The sequence below is a fragment of the Mastomys coucha genome, unplaced genomic scaffold (assembly GCF_008632895.1).
Source record: "Mastomys coucha isolate ucsf_1 unplaced genomic scaffold, UCSF_Mcou_1 pScaffold3, whole genome shotgun sequence".
NCBI lineage: Eukaryota > Metazoa > Chordata > Mammalia > Rodentia > Muridae > Mastomys > Mastomys coucha.
This window is the reverse complement of record NW_022196909.1, coordinates 57,296,465-57,303,104: the sequence shown is the minus strand read 5'-3', so window position 1 is coordinate 57,303,104 and position 6,640 is coordinate 57,296,465.

Below are 6,640 nucleotides of genomic sequence, written 5' to 3'. Positions count from 1 at the left end.
TGTTGCAGCAGGTCAGAGTGAGAGCCCTGAGTCTACATGTGAGGGCTATTTATTGTAGTTATGGTAAGCTTGGGGAATTCCCATATGGGTCAACAAGTTAATATTTTAAAAACAGCATTTCTGGTGTAATCTGCAGGAACTGAACCTGGGGTGGGTGGCAGTGGGGTGGGGGTGGGGCAAAACCATCTGACAGACAGGATGGCTAAGTTATCTAAATCTCTGCAGGATGTCTTACATTATCTGTATGTGCCTTGACCCTGCCATTGGGATGTTAGTTCAAGTGGGCTTTGTGGTTATCTTCCCGGAATTGGAGTTTAGCCCCTGGTCTTGCACAAAATGGAGGTTTCACAATCTTTCGATTTTTAATTTTAAATTTTAATTATGTGTATGCATGTGTGCCTATGTGGGGTATGTATGCAGGACTGCAGTTATTCATGGAGCCAAAAGAGGGTACCAGACACCCTAAGCTGGAGTTTTAGGGTCCATGTGAACAACCTGCCATAGATGTTAGGAAATCAACTCGGATCCTCGGCAAAAGCTTGTGTACAGTCATCTCTCTAGCCTCTCAAGATCTTTTTCCAAGAATTCCTTAATCCCTTTTACCTTTGAAAATTCAAAGCATTGACAGAAGCCATCTTTCCCATATCTACTTTTAGTTAACTCTTTCCCACCTGCATTTCATGCTTGCTTGGGAAGCAGAAGGGAGTAGGTAGAGGCCAATACACTATGAAACTATGCTGCTCATGGAAAGGGGAAGAAAATGTGACCTTAAACTCATCCCACATGACTTTGGTGGGGATGGCTCCTATTTTCCTTTGGGAAAGGGCAGGTCTAAGCAGGCAACCCCACTGAGGAAGCCTGTGGCTAGTTATAAATCTGGATGAAGGAGTTGAAAGAAGCAAGCAGGGTGTAACAGTTCGGTTAATGAGCCTCACAGAAGCTGGATCTGAGGCTGAGATTGCTGTTTTCTGGGTGGAGAAACCGTTGGTGGTGGTAGCCTCAGGAAGATTTCCAGAAGTTTCTAGATCCATCCGTATGGCACTTGTCAATGTCAGCTGCTCAAAGGGTGGGAAGTCACTGGCAGGGCAGGTGTGAGCTTCACCAATTGTCAGCAGAATGGCTCCTCCATCTAGGTTCCTCCGGATGAAGCCAGATACTGAGCTGGTTGGAAAAAGCATGCATTCCTTTGAATTAATGCATTTCATCTTGGAGGGAGACTCTTGAAAGACTCAAAGTGCTTTGAAGAGATGAAACTTTCCACCCTGTAGGGAAGCTGCTTAAGATTCATAAAATTGAAATGGGAAGCTCTGTAAAACTCAGGAAGTAAACAACTCAGAAGCCCTAGGAAGTCCTTGAAACTGATCAAGATTTACTAGACTCCTTCCCAATCCAAGTTTATATAAGCTTTGAGGACATTTATGAGACATTCTCAGACTCCAGGTGTGCTGCTTGGAAAAAGCACAGACCAATCAGTCTCTCTAGAAGAGATAACTTCCTATTTGTTGAGCTGCCTACAAGGTATGTACAAGCTTTAGGTTTCCTGTGTTCACAAGTCATCATCATCCATGCTGGAGTGGTTGTTCTGTGAAACAGATGTCTTTGAGTCCTTTCTGCTTCCGTAAGCAACCTGGTAATGTTTGTAATGCAGTAGTGTGATGTGGTGAGAGGGTTTGCCTTAGTGGACCCATGTTGAGGCACCCCCCCCTCCCCCAGGTACCAACCATACAATAAGGCTAGTATAAAATGAAGTTTATTTGGAACAGGAGAAGTGGGGTGAGAAGAGAGTGTGGGCAGAAAGAGAAAGGGGACAGAGAAGGACAGTGAGAGAGAGGAGAGAGAAAGAAGGGAAAAGGCTGGCCAGGAACAAGTGGAAGGACAGAGAAGGGGAGAGGACAGAGAGGGAGGGAGGGAGGGGGTATAGGGAGAGGGAGAGGGAGAAGCCAAGCAGTTCTTTCATAGCAAGCCAGGCTCGTACCTGGTTGTTCTTCTAGGCGGAGCCTAGAAGAAATGCTAACAAACCTGTCTCCATCTTCCTGTCCCAAATCCTATAAACTCATTGGTTCACCAAGTTAGACCTTGATGGTCTCTGTACTTTGTTTTGCCATTGGTTTCCTATCTGAAGTGAGTATACGTCTCTCTACATCTCCCCAGGAATAGTGTCATACAATAGCAGGGCAAAGCTTTCAACCAAAGGAGAACCAGGGTATGAAGCATCCTCCAATAAAAAGAAAGAATCCAAGTCCTGTGACAGTCCTGCCCCAGCCATAGGAGTGTATGAAGGAAAGCCAACAGCACTTCAGATGACCAAGCTCACGGCCCTCTGGAAGCCTGCACGTAGCTTACTTATCAGTGTTGTGTTGCAGACTAAGAACCTCATATTTGGGCATGAAGTTCCTCAATGCTTCACTAGAAGTGATGGTATTGTTATTCCCAAGCCGCAGGGGCTCCAAAGACCATCGAGGAGCCAATTCCCATGCAAACATATATGGGTCTTTATTATGAGCTCTCAGAATAAGGACTCTCACCTTCATGTTGCAGCAGGTCAGAAGTGAGAGCCCTGAGTCTAGGGGAGGGGTGCTTTTTATTGTAGTTACAGCAAACTTAGGGAGTTTCCATAGGGGTCAGCAAGTTAATATTTTAAAAACTGCATTTCTGGTGTAATCTATGAGAACCAAACATGGGGGTAAAATTACCTGACGAACAGGATGGTTAGGCTATCTACACTCTGTACGATGTCATTGGTTATCTATATGTTCCTTGACCCTGCTATTGTAGCTCGACTGGCTCTTGCTAGGGGTGGGGGTGGGGGTTGCCCCATTGCTGCCACCTAGAGCAAAGGTTTGGCAAGCAAGCAAGGCTAAGTAGTAGGTGCTTAGGATCTATTGCACAGATGCTGTGATGCTGTGTCATTGGCCCTGCCTCCAAGACTGGGGATGACCCACAAATATTGTACTTACTGGCTATGAAAATGTGTGTCCCTGTATTCTCAGTTGTCAACTGCTAGGCAGGCAGAGCCAGGCTAGCAGGATATGTAAATGTATGTCATTTCCTCACCTGCTTAAAAAAGAAAGGCAAGCTGCCCCGGGGAAGGCCAACTTGTTGAGAAAGGAGTATGGCTTAGCTGTCAGCAGGAGCTGGGGAAGACTGGACAAGGGACATGGCTGGGACATAGAGCAGTGAGAACCACATTTAGGGACAAAATGGAAGAGTTGGGTTAAATCACAAGTTGCCTGAGAGACTTCCCAGCAAGCAGGCCAATAGTTTTAAACTATATAGACATCTCTGTGTCTTTCTTATTCAGTCTCAATTGGGATTCTTGAAAGCCCCACAATCCAAGATGATCAAGACCCCTTGACAACCATAGAAGCAGCACTAAAGAACAGTGTAGTCACTGGTCCAAGAAAACCAAACACCAAACTTCTCCTATGCAGAGAACCTGATGATTAGTGACAGTAAGGACAGTAGCATGAAAGGTGTAGTCTTGGGATATAAGTGACAATGGCTTCTGAAAGGTGCCAGAAGTGAGAGATGCAACAGCTGGGTCAGCAACTGCATTAGTGGCAGGTTCTGGTAGAGGGTGTTATAATGTGGCTTTCACTGACATGCCAGCTATATACATAATGGCATAGAGACTCATATTATTTTAAAAGCTTAGGCCTTTATCTGGGCTATCTCCTAGCTAGCTCATCTTAACACAACCAGTTCTGGCCTGCATCCTGCCACATGGCTGTGTCTGCCTCTTTCTTTGCTCTGAATTACCTGCTCACCTCCCCGGCTTGAATCTCCTGCTTCTGTTTCTTCTCCCAGAGACCCTTTCTCAGCCCGGAAGTTCTGCCCTCCACTTTCTGCCTAGCCATTGGCAGTTATATCTTTATCAAAGCCAATCAGCAAGTAAGGAAGGATGATTGTTTAGTCAATAACCCTCGGAGTCAGGTCACCATGTGGTGTTCAGTGCCTCATGTAGACGTGGGGAAGGCATTTATTCCAGGTTTGGATTTAAAAGGTGAGATTGATGGGTTTGAAAGCAATGTTAAGATTAGCAAAGCTTTCGATAACTAAGCAAGGTATTTTCATGCTCCTTGGGGCTATATAACTAACACCTAATTCTCAAGGACTGCCTCCTAGGAAGTAGGGAGCTTATTGCTCTTGAAAAGTTTCATACAAGTTCAGTTAGCACCATCAGACTTGCTCTTGCATGCTAAGTTCTCAGGAAATAACAAATGACTCAGTTTCTTTGCCAATCACTTTTGCTGATACGTGAATAGTATTGAGCTCACAAGATGTGCCTTAGATGACGGAATATTATTGTTTGCATAATTGTCTACCTAGAGCCCCTGGGTTACAGGCTTTTTTGTTGACCTGTGTAGTGGGTTGGCCTGATGCTGCTTGTATGCTAATGCTAATAATATTGAGCCCCCAAGACCTGGCTGCCCCAGAGTTGAGAGAATCTGGATGTACATCCAAGTGACACTGTGACCTTGCCCTCAAGTTCTTTCTGATTGGGCAATAAAGATATTGACAGATAATAGTTGGGCAAAACAGACCTAGGTGGGATTGAGGATTTCTGGGCTTGAGGTTGCAGGAGAACCACAAGGGGTGAGGTAGAAGAAGGTGGATGGAGGAGAGAAGGTGCCATGGGTTAGGTAAGTCATGAAAATGAGGCCCCGAGGGCTGGCCAGTTGGAATTAAGAGCAGCCCAGATGAAACATAGCGAGTAATAACTTGGGGTTGTTGATCGGAAAGTAGATTCTAATTGCATAGAGGCTAGATATCTGCCCATCTTTTGTGCTGTTTATGGCTTATGTTAACTATAAAGGTTGTGTGTGCCTTTTGTCTGGACAGTGAATGATCAAGGCCAGGTAGAAGCTCTGAATTGGGACTACAAATTTCTATAACACATCTTTAGCACCATGGGAAGGTAGTGGAACTGAAGACTTGGGACCCAGTGAGAGGATGGTCGGCTTCTGGGGAGATTGCCTTGAAGGGGGTTGTGCTGGATAGTTGTATGTCAACTTGACACAAATTAAGTCATCTGAGAAGAGGAAACCTCAATTAAGCAAGTACTTGATAAGACCCAGATGGAGATTCTATAAGGCAAGCATATAGGGTTTTTCTTAACTAATGATTGATGGGGAAAGCCCAGCCCATTAGGTGGATCCATCCGAGCTGGTGGTTCTGGATTTTATAGAGATGACCTACATGGTCCTGCCCCTCCCCACTTGCAATGGTTGGGAATGCCGGCCCCAGGGTCATGAGAGCAGAAGAGCTGGGTTTTCCTCCCATGAGCTATAGCACTTGGGAAAGCTTGTCCTGCACCATGCCTTGGCAGCACAGTAGAACTGGCCCTGGTGGTGTGGGCATGTGTGAGCCAGCCTGAGGTCATGAGAGTGGGAGATTTGGCCCCATACATTGCCTACTATGGCATTGATTGAGCTAGCTGAGGTAGTGCTGGAGAGAGCTTTTGCCTTGGTAGTAAGGGTGCTGGTGAGGGTCCAGGTTAGCTGGCTGGCTGACCAACCCAGCTATCATACAGGCCCAGATTCAGGGTTGGCCCATCTCAACATCTACCCTGTCTATGAACTCCTTGAGTTCGTGAAGGGGCTGGTCCTGTACATCCAAAGCTGCAGGATCTCCATGACACAGAGCAAATAACAGGATATCTGAGAGGATTCCAGGAGAGGATCCCAGATTGATGGTGTAGCAGAAGCAAGAGGCCTTAAACCAGACAATCGACTCAAGTGCAGTGAACATTTGCAAGTAAAAATGTGTTGACATAAGGACCACACTGTGATACACTACAGCTTTTTGTTTGTTTGTCTGTTTTCTTTTGTGGGGCAGGTTGCAAGGGTGGAAGGCAGAAATGAAGGGATTAGGAGATGAGTGGAATTGAGGTACGTGATGTGAAATTCACAAGAAATCAATTAAAAAGTTAAAAAGGAAAAGAAAGTAGGCTGAGTAAGCTATGAGGAACAAGCCAGCAAGCAGCACCCCTCCAGGGCCTCTGCATCAGCTCCTGTCTCTAGGTTCCTGCCCTGTTTGAGTTCCTGCCCTCACTGCTTTTGATGAACTGTTTTACAGAACTGTGAGTGAAATAAACTCTTCTTCCCCAAGTTGCTTTGGTCATGGTGTCCCATCACAGTAATAGTAAGTCTAAATAGGATGGAGTATGGCGATTCTGCTCCCTGCTCTTTCTCTGCCTTCTTTCTGGCTAAGGTTGAGAGCAGCTTCCTCCATGTGCTCCCATTATGATATGCTTTTCTTTTTCTTTGCCACTGGTCCCAAAATAAATGGGCTAACTGATCATGGATTGAAACTAGTAAAGCTATGAGTGGAAGTCAACCTCTCCTCCAATTACACTGATGTAATCCTTTACATCCTTTGTCACAGTGATGTAAAGATAACCAACACAAGAGGCTGTTGAAAGAAAGGTTAGACAGCCTGGGTCCTCACCCTTCAAATCATGACTGAGAATTACAATTTGCACAGTAACAGACAGCATCAGGCCATGGACCTGTATGATTATAATGGGGATGCTAGTGTTACATGATTTAGCCATGTTGCTTTTGTAATGTAGTGTAGGATGCCGTCCCGCAGCTCCTACTTGCGTGGGGTTCCACGAACCGAGGATTTGGAAACCTGT